This window comes from Protopterus annectens, chromosome 3.part0 (assembly GCF_019279795.1).
Source record: "Protopterus annectens isolate FY-2018-M chromosome 3.part0, PAN1.0, whole genome shotgun sequence".
NCBI classification, from domain to species: Eukaryota; Metazoa; Chordata; order Ceratodontiformes; family Protopteridae; genus Protopterus; species Protopterus annectens.
In genome coordinates, this window is record NC_056731.1 from 942,452,672 (window position 1) to 942,473,595 (window position 20,924).

Sequence of the window (20,924 nt, forward strand, 5' to 3'; positions counted from 1 at the left end):
ATATCAAGGCAGCCACAAAAACATAGAGAAGCTTCTGTTATTCATGGAGAAGAGATAATATATAAGCTTCATTATGTGCTTACAGACAAAACAGAAACATAATATAGAAGAGTATATATGTACATAAATATATACCTAAATGCATACAATCAACCACTACTTCTATAATGTACTAAAATATATACAAAATACATCCTGTGTTAAAAACAAAAAACATATACAAGTGGTGGTGTGTTGTTTTATTATATTATCAGAATGCATTTTCTAAGATTATCAAGGACTTGATGAATGTGTTTTGGTAAATGAATCAAATTTGTGATGTGTGTCTAAAATTATGTTCTATCTTATATTCCTTCTCTGTCTCAATTTCGGTTTCAAAGAAACCCTCTCATTAAGGCCAGACCCTTTGTCGGCCTTCAATAACAATATCCACTCATTCTCCCTACCTTCGGTACATGTGTTAATGTCACCTCCTCTTGGGTTCGGACTTAACACTTCTAGGACCTTAAAATTAAAGTAGTGTGAGCTGTCTGTCATCATCACATGCTTTGCTAAAGCATTGTGAGCTGAACCTTTCTTAATGTGATAAATGTGTTCTCTCATTCGATCCCTGAATGGGCGATTAGTTTTCCCTATATAGAATGAAGAACACTTCTGACATATAGCTATATAGACTATATGTGGTGTCATACAGTTAGCTTCTGCTTGGATTGGAAAATGTTTTCTCAAATCCGGGTGATACTATCTATAAACCTACAAAAATTGCATCGCCCACATGGCTTTGTATAGCCAATGTTTTTCGGTACTTGAGGACTGGTGGTATAACAAAGCTTCCTCTTCAAATTCTGTTTATTCCTATACATAAATCTAGGGTATTCTCCTACTATAATTTTGAGATCATTATCTACTAGTAGTATATCCCAATGTTTGTTCACTATTCTTCTCAGTTCTAGATGGTCTGACGTGAACTGTGTATTGAACTTAATAAATTTCGGTATCACTGTATCAGAGTCAGGCTCTGTCGGATTTTCTCTTGGTCCGAAATAAGGTAAGCCTCGAGTGAGTCTTAAATCTGAGGCATCCTGAAGATGTCTACTGATTTCATTAGTGCCATAGCCTCGTTGCACTAACCTGTCATTCAAGTTAGATAGTTCTCTTTCAAAGCATTGATCAATTGGATTAAGTCTAGATGCCCTGATAGCCTGCCCTCTCATGATATTTTTAATTTTAAATATATATATATATAAATATAGCAATCAGATAGCTCCTGGATCTAAGTTCAAATTTAAGAACTTGAGTGAATTTACACCAACTAACCACCCTCTTATAGAAGCTTATATGAAGCTTACTGAGGATGAGCTCTATGATTATTATGAAAATAAGGCATCTCATAAACAATTCTTTGGGAAAGATAATTTAACATATGGTGAAAGGCTTAGTCTGAAGAAACTGCAAGATGATGCTAATATATCCCTCAGACCAGCTGATAAGGGAGGGAAAGTAGTCGTCATGGATATGACAGACTACAATGAGCGAATGACTTTCATGCTAAGTGATGGTTTCTATGTTAAGGGCACCAAGCAAGATGTTGATAACACCATAGAATATGTACATAAAACCATCACTGATATATATGAAGGGTGCTTGATAGATAAGGATACATATGAATATCTCATGATAACTCATCCTATCATACCAGTTATAAATGGTCTGCCCAAAATACATAAGGACCCAGTGAACCCACCCCTAAGACCGATAGTCTCAGGACGTGGTTGGGTCACTGAACACCTATCTGCCTATGTAGAAAAACACCTGAGACATGTCCTATGTAATAATAATATTGTTCTAAAGGATTCCAAACAATTTCTACTTGACTTTTATACCTGTATTAAGGATATAAATATCAATATGGATTACATTTTTGTAACGTTAGACATCCAATCGTTGTTCACGATGATACCCAACGACTTGGGTGTCACTTATGTTGTTGAATACATGCGTAGTCACAGTGATTACTCAGTGGTCAAGATTGATTTAATTACTTGCTTTCTTGAACTGATACTTGAGAACAATTTGTTCATGTTCAATGGATCAGTCTATAAGCAGAAAGATGGCGTAGCTATGGGCACACCATGTGCCAATAGCTACGCCAACATGTTTTTAGCTCATTGGGAGGAGCAAACCCTCTTTAAAGTAGATCTTTTTATACAACATGCCACTTTCTATCGACGTTTTGTCGACGATTTGTTCATTTTATGGAAGGGCACAGATGAGCAGCTAGAATTGTTTTTTGCAACTCTGAATAATCTTACTACTTGTCTCAAGTTTACAAAGAACTCCTCACAATATAAAATAGAGTTCCTTGATATGTATATAGAAAGACTTGACAATGATATCATTAATACAGGTGTCTTTCGTAAAAGTTGCCACAGCAATAATCTCCTTCACCGATCTAGCATGCATCCCCCTCCTGAATGACAGGTTAGTGCAATGAGGCTATGGCACTAATGAAATCAGTAGACATCTTCAGGATGCCTCAGATTTAAGACTCACTCGAGGCTTACCTTATTTCGGACCAAGAGAAAATCCGACAGAGCCTGACTCTGATACAGTGATACCGAAATTTATTAAGTTCAATACACAGTTCACGTCAGACCATCTAGAACTGAGAAGAATAGTGAACAAACATTGGGATATACTACTAGTAGATAATGATCTCAAAATTATAGTAGGAGAATACCCTAGATTTATGTATAGGAATAAACAGAATTTGAAGAGGAAGCTTTGTTATACCACCAGTCCTCAAGTACCGAAAAACATTGGCTATACAAAGCCATGTGGGCGATGCAATTTTTGTAGGTTTATAGATAGTACACCCCACTTTTATCACCCGGATTTGAGAAAACATTTTCCAATCCAAGCAGAAGCTAACTGTATGACACCACATATAGTCTATATAGCTATATGTCAGAAGTGTTCTTCATTCTATATAGGGAAAACTAATCACCCATTCAGGGATCGAATGAGAGAACACATTTATCACATTAAGAAAGGTTCATCTCACAATGCTTTAGCAAAGCATGTGATGATGACAGACAGCTCACACTACTTTAATTTTAAGGTCCTAGAAGTGTTAAGTCCGAACCCAAGAGGAGGTGACATTAACACATGTACCGAAGGTAGGGAGAATGAGTGGATATTGTTATTGAAGGCCGACAAAGGGTCTGGCCTTAATGAGAGGGTTTCTTTGAAACCGAAATTGAGACAGAGAAGGAATATAAGATAGAACATAATTTTAGACACACATCACAAATTTGATTCATTTACCAAAACACATTCATCAAGTCCTTGATAATCTTAGAAAATGCATTCTGATAATATAATAAAACAACACACCACCACTTGTATATGTTTTTTGTTTTTAACACAGGATGTATTTTGTATATATTTTTAGTACATTATAGAAGTAGTGGTTGATTGTATGCATTTAGGTATATATTTATGTACATATATACTCTTCTATATTATGTTTCTGTTTTGTCTGTAAGCACATAATGAAGCTTATATATTATCTCTTCTCCATGAATAACAGAAGCTTCTCTATGTTTTTTGTGGCTGCCTTGATATATTGTTTTAATTGTCTTTTAATGTAATGGATTGATGTTTCATTAATCCTGATTTTTTATATACCTCGTTACATTGTTGTATGTGCATACATTTTCGTGGATCTACATGCCCTATATCTACATTTTGATAAGATGTGGTGAATGTAGCTATCTTTTTAAATATTCTCATGTTTGTTAATTACCAATGATTAATTAGTTAATTAAGGTGTGTATATATATCTGTGGTTTTAGAGGATTGTCATTATAGATCTGAAGAAGCTGTGAAGCGAAAGCGCTCATCTTTTATTTTATTTTAAATAAACAGTTTATTGGTATCTATAACCTACTGTTTTGCATTCACTATTTGGACTTCTATCATCTAAGGAATCGAGCCTGCCTACACTGGGGTCTGTGACTGTTTGATTAATTATTTTTTTTATTATTTTGGAGACCTTTAACATTCCATGATTCCAGTAGCATCATTTTGTCTTTACTGTCTGTGCAATTTGAATGCTGGTGTAATGGTTAAAGTGTAATTTAGTCTTTCTATAGGGATGATAATATTTTGAGTACATGATATGCAAGTTACATTGAAGTGTTATCGACATTTTAGAATTAATGAGCGACAACCCACCCCTTGCAGACCACCCCTTGTGCATATCCACAATCTCCTATTATCTGTAAGAGGCATTTTAAAACTATGTACACAACAAACTATAATACAAAATTCTCTTGTTATTCTAAGATCCATCAGATAATTAGCATTATAATTACTTCCTTGCCTGCATAAGCTTGTAATTACTTATTAATGGTATAGCATTTTAATTATTAGTTGAAAAGATTTTTGATTTTAGTCAAAATATGTTACTTAGACCCGTTCCCTGATTAGATAGCTTAAGGGTTTAAGTTTATATTTTTAATACTTTAAATTATGTTCCATAGAGATTTTGTCTCTCATAGTTAAGAGTTGGAATCTATATTAAGATGTACCAATCCTTTAGCAGTCTGCCCATATTTTATGTCATTTCTCTTAGTTTAGACTTAGCTTTTAATGACCTTTGGTATAATTGCTATGAAATACATTACAAAAAAGACGACATGCTATTTGCGATTGTTAGACCTCCGATAACACACAGTAAAGTCATGTATATACTGGCACAGCTTTTTGATGCTGTTTTATAATAACTTTTAACAGTGCTATAGAGTAAGGTTACAACATGCTATCTCTGGAAAGTACATAACGCAATATTACATATTCCTCTGAAATGTAAGACAATTTCCCCTTCTGCTGATTTCACATGTATTCATATGTTGTACGTACAGCAAAGTAAATCATTGCCTGCTAAGTATGTTGCCAAATTATGATATCAGGATTACTTATCAAGATTTATACAGCCCAGTTCTTTAAAGACACTCTCTATTTTATTAGTGACCCCTATTATATGAATTAATACCTTTAACACACTCAATTACTCGGTAGGTCATCTTTTTCTTAAGAAGAAAGAACTCTTAAGTAGTCATTTTTTTTTTTAATCTCTCTCGGACACATTTTAGGGGGCCACTGGTTATGTATTTGCCCAGAGCTTTATCAGCTGCTGCTTACGCATAAAAGGCTTATTAACTAAAGGAAATGTAAAGGTGTTTGACAAAATGATTAACAGAAAAGTAAAACGAGCAAGTTTAAAAACAAGACGAATATGCTTAGCAAAACAGACATGTTTAGAATACAATAAGCACAAGAAAAGTACAATGGGTATGAAAAGAGATTAAACAATCAAAACAAATATAATAAGAGCAAAAAAGTGGCACATTAAGTGTAAGTTAAGCAAGGAGACTACATTTTTTTGAAAAAGTGCTCTGTTTTAGCATAACTACAGCTTTGTTTTGTATCAAGGGCATAACTAAAGTTATTTGAAGTATCTCAAAGTGTGCAAAAGTGCTTACAGTGTGTGCTTATTACTGTGCATGTATTTCGAAGAGTTGTGTGCAAAGTGCAACTATTTCATGAAGTGAAGTCAACGTATTGCCATTTCAAAAATGTTCTTGTGCTGGGTGTGTCTATTCACAAAGTGCTGCCATTACAGAGTGTTCCTTGCACTGTAGGGAACTGCCTAGAAAGGTGCTGCCATTTTGGGGAAGTTTCAGTGTGTTGTACACAGTTTATTCGCAGAGTGCCATTACTTCGAAATGTTATTGACTCTTGAGCTTCTCCTGCCCAGTTCATTCATATCGTGCAGTTATTTGATATGTTTGTAATACTGATAAGAGGTGATTTTGTGCAATACAGTAATTTTAAGATTATTATAGTGCCCGAGAAACTTATTTCACAAAGTGCAGCTATACAAAGGCTCGTTGTGCTATTGAGCCAAGTTACACATGCTGGCATAAATTTCTGGCATATGTGTTTGTGCTTATTTGCAAAACCTTCACTGGTAGGTGTTAATATGGCAGATGGATTTTGAAAGCTCTTACCTCTTGTGTTTGATCAGAACACTGCAGAAAACTGGAGAATATTTGAGCAAGAGTACAATATTTTTATACAAGCAGCTTACTCAGATAAAGATGCACGCACCAAATCATTCATTTTACTACACTCAGCTGGATCAGAGGCCAAAGAAAGAGAGTGTTAATTTGTGTATGCACCAGCAGTGTATGAAGGAGAAGGTGAAAACCATCGTATTGTTGTACAGGTGGAGTGAAGGGAAGACCCCCCCCCATGAGTGTTTGAAGCGCAAGTTCAGAGAAATGTGTAACCCCCAGACAAATATTACACTAGAGAGGCATTTGTTTTACATGAGAGATCAGAAACCAGGGGAAACTTTTGCAGATTATATAACTGATCTGAGAAACAAGGCTAAAGTGTGTTGGTTTGGTGACTTAAAAGATAAGTTAATAAAGGACAGGCTCGTGTGTGGTATTAATAGTGCTGCAGTGAGAAGATCTTGCTTCGTGTCAGTGATTTAACATTGAGTAAAGACACAGAGATTTGCCAAATGCATGAAGTTACCGAAAAACACACAAGTATGCTTGCAAGAGACAAGAGCATGGTTTCAGCAGGCTCCAGAGCAAATATAGACAGCATGCAGCACATGGCAAACAGAACTAGGCCTACCAAGCACATGGAAACCACAGCCCATGCTGGCTCATCAGGGAAACCATGTAGTTTTCCAGTAAGTTCTAAGACTAGTTCAATTAAAGGAGCATTCGGTCAGCAATAGTGTAAAAAATGCAACCATTTCCAAAAAGTTTACAAATCAGGTAAACCTCACACAGTTTTAAAGAAAGGTCACAAAAAAAGCACAATGATCAAGTAGAGATGCTGCAGTCAGCTTTCTATGTGGATGGTGTATCAGTAATTGGTGAAAGAGTTGATGCAGTGCATTTATTGGCAAAACACGAAGTGTTCTACACTGTACGGATCAATGGTTAATCCACAGAGCTTAAAGTAGACACTGGTTCAAAGTGTAATGTTATATCTGCAGGCACATTTGCTAGAGTGAGAACTAATGAGCAACTCAATGTGGCCAGTAGTGCGAAACATGTTGCTCATGGAGGTGAAGAGATTCAAAACTGAAGGCTCAGTGATGCTTTCATGTTGTCATTTGGCCAAGAACTGTTACAACTTGTAATTCTATGTAGTCAGAAAACCAGTACAGTCTTTATTGCATCTCAAGACAGTCAGAATGAATCTGCTTTCTTTTACCAAAGAAGTTCATCACATAAGTACATATCCTAGCTCTAATTTTTCTGAAGACATTTTCTCAGAATATGCTGATGTTTTTGATGACAGCTTGGGCAAACTTCCAGTAGTGTATTCCATGAAGTTAGACCCAGAGGTCACTACAGTAGTCAGACCAGCAAGAAGAGTTCTGATAGCTATGCAGGACAAAAGTCAAGGCTCAATTGGATAAAATGGTGCAGCAAGGTATAATTTGTCCAGTTAGCGAACCAACTGAATGGGTGTCATCTATGGTAGCAGCTCACAAAAAAGGCTCAGCTGAAATCAGAATATGCAACAACCCAAGAGATTTGAACAAAGCATTGAAAAGACCACATCATCCAATGTGCACAGTCAAAGAGGTCACAGCCCTAATATCAAATGCCACTGTTTTTTCTGTCTTGGATGGCAAGTGATGCTTCATTGCAAATTATCATTGCTAACTACTTTTGGTACTCTGTTTGGTAGATACAGATTTCTAAGGATGACATCTGGAATAAATTCTGCAAGTGAAGTCTTTCAGCATGCAATACAGCAATTTTTTTGGCGTTTTCCTTATGCCATAACAGTAGATGTTTTATTGGTTAGAGGCAATGGTGAAACAGAGCATAACGAAACGTCAAGAAAGTTCTACAGAGCACATGAAGTGAACTTGAAGCTCAATCCTCTGAAGTGCAAATTCAGACTCCCAGAAGTTACATATGTAGGTCATTTACTTACCAGTACTGGCTTGAGACCAGACCCGAACAAGCAAGCAGCTATTCTTCAGATGTCAGCACCAGACGATGTTCAAGCTCTACAGTGTTTCTTAAGCATGGTCAGCTATTTAGGAAAGTTTATATCAGACTTCGGTGAGTTGACAGCACCTTTAAGAGAGCTAACACGCTAAAATATTGCATGGTCATGGTTAGAACAGCACCAGAAGGCATTTGAAGACCTCAAGCAGGAAAGTGCCACCCCATCTACATTAAGATACTATGATGTGAACAAACCAGTCACTCTTTCCTGTGATACTTGAAAATTTGGCCTACGCTCAGATATACTTCAAGAGGGCAGACCAGTAGCCTATGCATCTAGAACACTTATGAAAACTGAGATGTACTATGCTCAAACTGAGAAAGAACTTCTGGCAATAGTATTTGATGTTCCAAATTTCACAATTATATTTAGGGTCGAGCTATTCAGACTGAAACTGACCACTAACCACTAGTTACTATTCTAAAGAAACCTATGCATTCAGATCCAACAAGATTACAAAGAATGATACTCAAATTGCAAAAGTACATCTTCAAACTGGTCTATACGAAAGGCAAACTACTCTATCTGGCGGATACCTTATCCAGATCACCCAGGAACACAACAGAACAGCGTAGCGCAGAGAATTTTGACTTTAAAGCGATGGCAGTGCATACTTTTTCTACCACTAGGCTTGATGAGTTGAGAGATCACACAAAGACTGATCCAATTTTGCAAAAGCTCAATCACTACACCTTAATGTTGGATGGCCGTCAAGGCAATCTAGTGTACCAACAGAAGTGCAAACCTATTTTCCCTACAGAGATGAAATGTTGATGGAAGATAACATTATTTTCAAAGGTACTAAAATTGTTGTTCTTGCTTCCTTACAACATGAGTACATACAAATTTTGCATTGTGGTCATCCAGGTTTCGCATCCATTAAGAGGCAAGGGAGAGAATTAGTACTTTGGCCTTCATTACTAAAAGACATTGATAAAGTCCTTTCTTCTTGTTCAGTATGCAATAGTACTAGACCGCACTTCCTGAACTACCTTGGTCAACAGTAGCCACTGATATCTTCGAGTGGAACAATCAACACTACTTGGTATTGCTACTCTTATTTGAATTGGTTTGAGATTGATCTACTACCTACTCTCACATCTACTACTGTTATTACGAAGCTGCAACATCATTTCTCAGTCCATGGTAGTCCGCACAAAGTTATTTCTGACAATGGTGCTCAATTTACTAGCCAGTTGTTTCAGAAATTTGTAAGAGAATGGGACTTTTTACATATCACCACCAGTCCTGAGTATCCTCAGTCAAATGGCCTTGCTGAGCTTGCTGTACAGAGTGCAAAACAACTACTTGAAAGGTCAAGATGTGTCAAATTCAGACTGCTTAACCTTAGGAACGTACCTCATGACGATGTTCTCAGATCTCCAGCTAAACGACTTCTTTCTAGGCAACAAAAACTATGCTACCTATTCCTACCAATCTACTAAAGCCAAGAATAATAATACCATCAAAGCTCAATTATTTAAGAAACATTCAATCCAGAAGTCATCGTACAAGTCAAGCAAACTTTTTTCTCCATTAAGAGAAGGAGAAACGGTCAGACTTCAAACAGAAAAAATTTCAACCGCATAGGTCAAGTTATTAACAAGTGTCCTGAACAGAGATACTACCTTATAGATTCGGAAGGAACGCAGTACAGACGAAATAGTAAATATATGTTACCTGTATCAGAATCATCATCACAACATTGTTAAAGTGACATGGACTCTAAATCCCACAGTGAACCAAATGTAGTTTCTATCCCAGAGTGCGTTCCTACCTCTGATTCCATTCCTGAAGATGTTCCAAATAAATCAAAGATTGAACATTTTTCAGAGACAGCTCCAATAGTTAAACCCAATTCCCAATTTTATGTCACACGCTATGGACAAGTATCTAAGCCCAGTGTGAAATGTGTAGCAACATGGACTTAACTATGTATCTATGTATCATAGCTTGTATAAATACATAACTGATAACTGTCTGTGATATCTGCATGCCAAAAGATTCATAACATTGCATGCATTGTTTTTTCAAGAGGGAGGATGTAGATCAGGGACCACGTGCTACATGCTGCATCTTTAAGAAGGACATCAAAGACTGAGATTGCACGTATAAATGTTAAGCACGTGCCATTCCTAGTGCCATTTTGAGAGTGCAGCCAGAGAGTAAGCATGTATGATTACAGCAGTTAGTTTGTATACAACTACTTAAGTTAAAGTTAGTAAACTTCTATTGTGATGTGTTTGTATAAAATAAAGCTGCTTTAACAGAACCCAAGAAGAGTCTTCTATTGTGTCCAAAATAGGAATGTGGCACTTACTAAATTTAATTCTGTTAGCTGCCCAAAAAAAAAACAAAAAAACCCAATTACTAGAAAACGGAAATCAAGGTCAAAACCAACTGTATTTAAAACATTGAATATTATAAAAAATAAATAAATAAATAAATTGGAAGAGGGATCTTTAGAAAAGAGAAGAAGCAAATTACACAGAAATAAATGGAAATTGTGGGAACAATATATACAGAATAATGTTCAAGAGAAGGAGGAGGAGGAATGAGGGTTAAGGGAAGGTAGGAATTCAGCAATTTAATGTAATGTTGGACTGATGATAATTAAAAAGTAAGAAATTACATGTGATGTATAATGTATGTAAATTAAATAAAAAAGAACATTAACACTGTTTTCTTTTCTGTTAATGAATACTGCCTTTGCCTTAAGTGATAACCTACCAAAGGTGCTAAAAGTAAACATATCAAATTGTCTGCTAAAGTAGCCCATTATGGTGTGTACTACCCTAGCAAGAAGTCCATAGCTGGTATATGCCTTCTTGAGACCTTTGACCAGTCCACACTTAAGACCTCCTCTCCATAATCATCTGAGACTGTTCATTTTCAGCCTTTATTTTTAAATTACTGAACAGTCCCCTTCTCACACTTTATCAATTCATTTAGCAAAACATCCATTCAGGAAATCATTCGATGCATACCTAAGGAATGGAAATGCAGCTGGGATACTGTATTTACATAAATTATTTAATAATCACAGGCACAAAGCGACTAGACTCAATCTCTTGCCTCTAATTAGATCAACCCCTATCCCCATGCCCTCCCCATCTATCCAAAACCAATACTCCTTATAACAGTCCATGTAGCCCCAACTTTTCTCACTTTCCTAATTACTTTACTTTTCAATCTTAAATGTAAAGATACATTAGTCAAAGAGCAAGTATGAAAGTATTACACTATACTTCTTTATCAGCTACCTTCCCCCTTTCTAGTATTTCCATAGCTAAGTTACCTCTTAATTGCTATAAATCATAGGCAATATTACATCTCTCTTTGCTATATACAAGGTTTTTCTAAGGAGTATTCAACATTGTACATGGCTATGTAAGCTATGTATGTGTTCTGTTTCTAAATGAAATTTCTGTAAGCTATTAAAGCTTTTTCTCTCATTTATGTACACTTACCTATATTTTGTGTGTGTGTGTATATATATATATATATATATATATATATATATATATATATATATAATGTATATGTATATGTCTATATGCTAAAAACTGGTGTTAAATGAGGAACATTTCTCCCCAGGCCACTGCTGAAAAAGAGTTTTTATCCCAGTCAGATTTTCAAGGTAAACAATGATAAACAAAATAAATATATCATTTGTCTATACTCATACAGTGGATATAAAAAGTGTACACACCCCTGTTAAAATGCCAGGTTTTTGTGATATAAAAGAATTAGACCACAATAAATCATTGCAAAACTTTCCCCACATTTAGTGTGACTTATAACCTGTACAATTCAATTGAAAAACAAATCTGTTAGGGGGAAAAATATAAAAAATAAAAAACGTACAATAAGTTGGTTGCATAAGTGTGCACACCCTTAAACTAATACTTTATTGAAGCATCTTTTGATTTAATTACAGCATTCAGTCTTCTTGGGTTGGAGTCCATCAGCATGGTACATCTTGACTTGGCAATATTTGCCCACTCTTCCTTGCAAAAGCACTCCAAATCTGTCAGATTGCGAGGGCATCTCTTGTGCACAGCCCTCTTCGGGTCTCCCCACAGATTTTCTATTGGATTTTGGTCTGGGCTCTGGCTGGGCCATTCCAAAACTTTAATTTTCTTTTGGTGAAGCCATTCTTTTGTTGATTTGGATGTATGCTTGGGGTCATTGTCATGTTGAAAGGTAAAATTCCTCTTCATCTTCACCTTTCTGGCAGACACCTGAAGGTTTTGGGCCAAATGTGACTGGTATTTGGAACTGTTCATAATTCCCTCCACCTTGACTAAAGTCCCAGTTCCAGCTGAAGAAAACAAACCTCAAAGCATGATACTGCCACCACCATGCTTTACCATGGGGATGGTGTTCTTTTGGTGATGCGAAGTGTTGTTTTTGTGCCAAATGTATCTTTTTGGAATTGTGGCCAGAAAGTTCAACCTTGGTCTCATCAGACCATAGCACATTTTCCCACGTGCTTTTGGAAGACTTGATGTATTGTTTTGCAAATTTTAGCCAGGCCTGGATGTTCTTCTGTATAAGAAAAGGCATCCATCTTGCAATCCTACCCCATAGCCAAGACATATGGAGAATACGGGAGGTTGTTGTCACATGTAGTACACAATCAATACTTGCCATAAATTCCTGCAGCTCCTTCAGTGTTGCTGTAGGTCTCCTAGCAGCCTCCCTGACCAGTTTTCATCTCGTCTTTTCATCAATTTTGGAGCGACGTCCAGTTCTTTGCAACGTCACTGTTCCATATTTTCTCCACCTTTTGATGACTGTTCTTCACTGTGTTCCATGGTATATCCAATCTTGTGGAAATCTATTTGTACCCTTCTCCTGACTGATACCTTTCAACAATGAGATCTCTTTGATGCTTTGTAAGCTCTCTGCGAACCATGGCATTTGCTGTAGCAGGCAACTGAGTAAATGTCAGGAAAATTCTACTAGGACAGCAGAACTTTATTTGGGGTTAATCAGAGGCTCTTTAATTGATGGCTGGTGTGCACCCAAGAAGACTGGATGCTGTAATTAAATCAAAAGGTGCTTCAACTAAGTATTGGTTTAAGGGTGTGCACACTCATGCAACCAATTTATTGTAAGTTTTTTATTTTTTACTTTTTATATTTTTCCCCTAACAGATTTGTTTTTCAATTGAACTGAGTTTTGAAATGATTTATTGTGGTTTCATTTTTTTATATCACAAAACCTGGCATTTTAACAGGGGTGTGTACACTTTTTATAACCACTGTATGTGTTATTTTTACTATATCTACATTGTTCTTCTCATAGTTACTTCATTGTTTCTGTAACTGTATCAAACTGATTTTTTTTTTTTTAGTACTGCATGTCATTTACAATGATTGTATTTTTGACATGGGTTTCTATCTAGCAGTGCCATGATTTCTGTATAACAGTCCTATGGCTGTTGTGCTAAGTTGTTTACTAACTTTCTGATGATGTAAAAACTTATGACTTGGCACAAGTGGACACTTTCTCCCTACCGATCCAATGAAAATGGGCAATGTTCAGATGGACTTTTCCCCTTAAAATAACTAAATAACACAAAATACGGTCTTTCAGCAGGAGAAAAGACAATGTAAACTAGGCAATAAGTAGCTTCAAATGCTGCAGAATGTTAAAATGGCAGAACAGTTGAATATAGTAGACAAATACCCTTTTTTTTGATAGAGACAGAAACAGAGAGAAAGAGACAGTGTGTGTGTGTGTGTGTGTGTGTGTGTGTGTGTGTGTGTGTGTGTGTGTGTGTGTGTGTGTGTGTGAGACCCGTCCTTTTGCTATCACTACATTCTAAGTAAACCCTCTAACAATACACACATATGTGAATCAGTAACTGAATCTTGCTGCATGCACTTCAGTGTTTCATCACTGTTTAACCAAACCTGGTCACTCCACAAACAGTTTTGAACAAGCTGCCTTATAAAACAGGCAAAAAATTAACTGGCAACTACTAATGTAAAGTCGCCAATTTGATTTAAAGGTTTTGCAGTAAATTCTGAGTCTGGGAAGTCTTGAAAAGTTGAACCTTAAATAAATTTCTGATAGATTAGATAAATGCAGACAGTCTGAATTGGGCAAATCCTGAAAACCAGCAACTTTAATAAGCAAATACATTTCCGGCTGATCAGATAAATGGCTAGATAATGTTGACTCAAAGTAGGATTTTTAATCAGTACTTTCCTTGATGAAGAAAAATGCCAAGGGCTAATAAATGCCCTAGGATAAATCTAAATGTCAGTCAGGCAGCTGTTTATACAGTAACTGGCAATTGAACATACCAGCCAATAATTAGGTAAAACTGTCAGCCTAATTAATGCTCAAAGTCTGAAACATGTAACCAACCACTAGTTAAGAAACTGCAAAATGTGTACATCACCCAAAATAGAAATGTAATAAATAACACTCAGTAAATGCTATGTGCAGTGTTGAAAAGCCAATACCCCACCTGGAACACAAAGACAGACAAAGTTACTATTCTATTGACCACTGAAATAAACAGTGCTCATCTGGAGGAAGAAAAACACTGTCCTACAAATCCTCATGCCAACAACAATTAATTATTTTCCAAAGTCCAGCACAATAATTTAATATACAGATTGCCTATTACAAAGAACAGCTCACAGTTCTTTATTATAATTAAAGCTCTTTATTTAAAGATCAGGTAAAGCTTTTTTCTCACTATACCACAAAGAGAAACAAGTTGTGTTGAGCTAATCAGGAGTAGCATATAATAAAATGCCTCTTTCTGATGTCTCAGTACTATATATGCACATACACAAAAAAATACATACATACATATATATATATATATATATATATATATATATATATATATATATATATACACACACACATACACACACACATATATATATATATATATATATATATATATATACACACACACACACACACACACACACACACACACACACACACACACACACACACACACACATATATATTTAAATACCAATATCTTTTAAAGCTGAAAGTGCTGCTCACCTGTGACTGTCCTTTAATTTATGTTTGTTTTGTTTTATTGCCAGTCCTTTCAGTTTCTTCTGGCAACTCATGAACTACTTACTCCCTTTAAGATTCAGCTTGTTCTTTAAAACTTTCAGATCAGGCTGCTGCATCCACTTGGTAGAGCTCCAGAACAATCATGTACTAAATGTCCTACCTTTTAAAGGGGAAGAAGGTGTGGCAGGCTCAGTTAAACCTCCTCTTTCTGGTAGAATCACACAAACACACACCTCTGCAGAAGCGTTCTAATTTAAAAAGCTGCCTACTTTCCCCTCCCTTGCATCCTGCTAGGTTATTCAGGAGCATACACTCACTGGCAAAAAGCTCCCAGCCCCCAACAGCTTATTATTCTGAGTCATACAGGAAACAGTATTGCACAAACAGTCCTGATTTGCTTAATTTTCATAATGCGTTGAAACTTATTTTGTTTCATATTACTACTTAGTTAAGTAAAAGAAAAAGAAGCAAACTAATAAGTTTAACCACTAACGCCCAAAGATTCCCATTACAAGGCCAACATTTGTCCATAAATATGAATGCCTTTATTAAAATCTTTTACAAAAGGAGTTTCTCCACAGTCAGTTTATTTATACCGCAGAAACTCCTTTCAATGATCACAGCCCTCTGACAACAGCTAGCAACTTCAGAGAAGCCATCTAGCACAAACAACAGAGCAAATCACTTTCCAGATCTTCAAGGAAGCCAACCTGTCTGAAATTATCTGCACGCAGCTGACATTCAATGCTTTTTATTGCCTGTTTAATGACAGAGTGCATTTACATCTTTGTGATCTGTGCATTGAGTGCTTTCTGCCTAAACATCCACCAATTTTTTTCAAAATAGACAAAATTATTTGAATTTCAGTGTTGTGACTTTGCCATTAAAACAATCAACCTCCGCACCAAGTCACGACACCACCTACAATACATATTGCATCCTTGTATCAATTCTTTCCATGGTCTCTTCTCCCTACTAAAAGTAGTCCAATGTAGACACAGGTAAGGAAAATGTCTTGTTATTAAAAACCGCCCAGCAGCAGTTCTTTCTTTACGTGCAGTATCCTTCCTGGGTGCCATAATTTGGTTCATACTACTACTAATTCCTCTCCCAGCTCCACAGAAGCTGAAAATATACAAAGTTAATAGAACAAAACTTCATTTTTACAATATTTTGACTTATCAAAACTGAAAGTGAAACTTTTGTTTCATTTCAGGATTTCAAGTCTCCTTCCTACCCACACATACAGGCAAAAATGCACATGGCCCCCACCCATGCACACAGTTTAAAAAACTAGTAATTCTACATGTAGGTCTTTAATGGACATACTCTCTGAAGAATAAGTTTTGAACTAGAGAGATATTCAATACAGGGTTCGATACTAGAACTAGTATTCTGAACTTTAGAGGTTTATTGATGGTACTGCATAGGTGTTCGGAGGAAAATCAAGCTTATGCAAATGGCAAAGGATGATAAAAGTAAAAGAAAAGACATGGCAAGGATGAAGGAATGGTCAGATCGTAATGTAAATAAGCTCATGGGTTCATATGCGTTTACTAGGCTAACAACTACAAGGGGCTTTTTAAGCCTAGCCATGGATCCCAGACCTCTGAACAGTTCTGGTACACTTGGTAAGTAAAAGCAGAGGCTTGTGAGGTTAAACATTCACAAACAGGAGCCTGGGAGATCAAACATTTACTGGCTGCCTGTGTCCATTAGAGACATAGGTGCCAAATCAGGGATGAATTTCCTGCTCCCCATCCAACTGTCCAAGTCACACTTGAATTGGGTTAGGGATGAACTCGACTTCACATGGACGGGGAGCCTGTTCCAGAGATGGGGTAGTCTCTGGGATACATGTACCTGTCTCTCCAGCAGGTCCTATTTATATCACAGGCAAGGTTTAAGTCTTTAGAATGGGTAATTCTGGTGCTGTTTGTTTTGCAGCTATGCAGAAGGTCCATCAGAGTGGGCTCTGACAATGCCCTGTATACCAGGCATAGATCTCCCCTCAACAGCCTGCAGGAGACAGTATACAGAGATAGGGCCTTGAAGCAGTCTGCATAGGACATGTTACTTGCACCCTGTATTTTTTAGTGAGGAACCTCTGTGGACATTGTAACTGTTGGATATGCCTGGTTAGGTACTGTACATACCCAAAGGGGAGAACTGTAGTCAATGAAAGATCTTATGAATACCAGATACAGTGGAACAATGGCTTCCTTGGACCTAGATGCCGTACCATTGTTTATAAGTTGTGCAACATAGAATGATTTCCTCACTACTGTAAACACGTGATGTTCAAAGGCTAGATTACCTCCTGTGTGTGTTCCAAAGTCCCTGACAACTGGGACAACTTTAAGGGGTGTGTTGTCAATATGATAGTTGCCAGGGATGGATGACTTCCCAAAGGATACTATCATGCATTTCTTGGCATTTAGTTTTAGTCCATGGCTCTGACAGCAGTTGTTTGCCTGTGTCAGCTCTTCCTGGAGAACACTTATGGCAGTGTGGGATTCAATGACAGTTCCTAATTTGCAATAATCTGCAAATTTAGTCAGACAGCGGCCACTGACACTGGCCTTGACTTCAGAGAAGTAAATGCTAAAAAAGGAGCAGTCCAAGGACTGACCCCTGACAGACTCCACGTGTGACTGACTGTTGTAGAGGTGGACTTCCCAAGTCTAACTTTCTGGGTCCTGTCTGTGAGCTGGTTGGCTATCCATTTGATGACGCAAGGGTTTGTACCCAACCTACAGTTTGTCAACAATGCCCGAGAGGGGTATTATGTCAAATGCCTTGGCCAAGTCAAGGTAGACAGTGTGAATCATTCTGCTCTCATCCACACTGCTTTGGTGACCCTCTCGAAGAAGTCCACCAGGTTGAGTAGGCATGACCTGCCATTGCTGAAACCAAACTGGGTTGGATCTAGTGTCTGGAGGTTTACTATATCATTACTGATCATTTCCATGATAATTCTTTCCATGGTTTTGTATACGAGACTACTGAAACGTATGGGTCTGTAATTTCCAAGGTCTGTGGATGACCTACCTTTGTGCAGAGGGATGACTGTTGCTGTTCCCATTCATGAGGCATGAAGCCGGTTTGGAGGCTACAGTTAACAGCAAATGGAGAGGGTCTGATGGGGCATATTTCATGCTATTTAGAAGGCATCATGGGATACTGCCTGGGCTCACTGATGCAGCGCTCCTGGCCTTAGAGAGAGCATTAAGGACCTGTTCCCTAGTGACAGCAGAGGGAGTTAAATTTGATGGCGTTTCCGGAGGCAAGGTTGAGGGGGGGAGAGAGGGGTAAAGTTGGAGCTGAATTTGTCGATCAGTAGGTTTGCTATATCTTCTGGCTCAGTATAGGTGGCTCCATTTACAGTGAGCTCTGCACACAATTGTGTGTACTGCTTTTAGAGTTTGAGGACATAGCTAAAGAATGCCTTGTGGTTGTCCTTGGCCTGGGAGATCAAATTAACCTGAAATTTGGTTTTGGTAGACTTTATTTGTACTCTGAGTTGTTTGTTTAGTTTGATGAGTGTGCTTTTATCCTGCTGGGTTCTGTACCTCCTAATTTTTGCCATGATTTTATTCCTATACAGCCTACTGATTTTTGATTCCACCAGGGTGGCTTGTTTTTTTTTTTTTTAAGTTAGTTCTGTACTTCTTCCTGGTGGGTACAGCTGCCTCTATGCAGATATTAACAAGCTTGTATAGTGTTTGTGAAAACAGGTCTGCATAACCAGCTGTGTTATCAGGGTTTATGGGGGCTTGACATTTTGCCAGTTTATCACTTAAAGGAACACTCCACCCTCTCATACAGTTTAACTCAATCGTTGGGTTTCTTTTCTCCCTACAATATGGTTCCAGCATTATGTATGTACCAGAAACCTGCTTGTAATTTTTAATAAAACGTTTTATTTCCTTGCATTGGAGTCAAAGGAAGGGAAATCCCACCGACTTCTTTTTTTTTTTAAAATCAACTTCTCACATACTTTGCAGAAAAGTTGGTCTCCACCTGCATGACATATCATAGACACAGTTACATCTATAGTTTACCCTGTCAGGTACTGCTGTCAATCTTAGATGGGCAATTAATCCTGTTGTCAGGAACACAGCAGCTGATACAAAAAAAGAAAGAAAGCTGTGGAATTGTTTCCACTGTTTTTATTGCAGAGGGGAGGAGAACTTAACACTCCCCTTTCACAGCAAAACAAAGCAATTAGATCAGTCAGAGCTTTAAAGGAAATTGTCAACTCTTCTGACAAATTTACATAAGCAGCAACACAGCATTGAAATTCTAAGCTTTAAATGTTACTTATAATAGTTTGTGTTAAGATAACTTACGAGTAGTTGCAAAGATTTTTGTGACATTTAGAGAAAAGTCAGTAAATATTTTTTCTTGTATTTACCATTTTCATCCCCCCCCCCCCCCCCCCCACACACACACACACACAGGCCAGAACTGCAGAAAAAGAGTCAGGTGGCAACCCTATCAACTAGGTGCACTGATACTGTTCAGAAAAAAAGTCTTTTATGCTTTGTGTGACATCCTTCCAGATGGGGATGCATATCTGGTGCATGCAGATCCATTGTAAGAGATTCCCACTAACTTTGAGTCAGTCCTTGCATTGTAAGATAGCAACCATAATATACAGCTGAATTTACTTTAACGTACATTTACTATGTGTCCTTGCATTAAGAACACCAAGAAAAAGAAATCAGAAGAAATTAACTGTGTTTAAATACATACACACACACATGCTTTTCTACACGTCCTTTATATACATATACAGAAACACATACATACACACACACACACTCTATATATCTATGTGTGTGTGTGTGTGTAATATGTGTGCATACAATGAATTTATAATAAACATAATATTTAAGCATTATTAATGTATGCATTCTAGTAAATTTTGCTCAATGATTTACTTGGTCACACTTTGGCTATGTGTTCCACATGCAATCTTGGTCAAGGTCTTTCTGTCAGTATTTTTTTATTTGTATTGATAAGTGCATTTAATCACTGTTATTATCTTTGCCAGCATAGCTTATGTTGTGGCTGAAAAGGATCCTGGAACCAGTTTACTTTCCTGGTTACCAAAGTATAAATAAATATGAAGTAGAAAAAAGGAGGGAGAACATGATAGGAAATAATTAAGGAACTAGTAAAGCACATTTTAAGTCTGCATCAATCATGAGAGAGAAACATCCTCACACTGAAGGCATTGAGAAGTAGCAGACAGACTAAGTTTAGAGTCCTACTTGTCACTTGTAAATGTACAGTAAGGAATCATTTACTGCAGTGAGAGTTTTCACACCTTGGCATGAGAGTACGGGGGAGGGTTTATCAAGTTTGTTAGGACTACAAAAAACTCCTCTTACAAAAAACTTTTTATATGCTTTCTTTTGCTGCAAGTAGCTAACAGCGATTTATAGCATAGAACAAGCTCTGTCAGAGAGATAAATGAGGCTCAGTACGGCAAACAGAGAAGCAGCTCTTTTACAGAAGGTGTGTTTAGATGACAGTGCTTCACAGTCCTGCCATTATATTTTAATGGCATGAGAAAACAGCACCACTTCCTTATGTCTGGCATGAGTCATATAACGAGGAGTTGAAATGTATTCTGGGAAGAAGGAAGGAAAGCAAGAAAATAAGATCACGTTACCAGGGCAGGCCCCATCATCCGCCACTTTGAAAGGAACGCATTAAAATTGTAAAAG

At 37.2% G+C, this 20,924-nt stretch overlaps 1 protein-coding gene across 5 annotated transcripts in view; it reads right to left on the minus strand.

The window, feature by feature from the left end:
* TPMT (thiopurine S-methyltransferase) overlaps window positions 1-20,924 on the minus strand; it is an 857,398-nt gene that overhangs the window by 708,860 nt on the left and 127,614 nt on the right. The window contains exon 1 of one of the 5 annotated variants that reach the window (XM_044065273.1): window positions 15,347-15,480. The exons of 3 other annotated variants lie outside the window; for them this stretch is intronic. The gene's annotated coding sequence lies outside the window, so the exon portion shown is untranslated. One more of the 5 variants, XM_044065271.1, reaches the window with a different exon arrangement.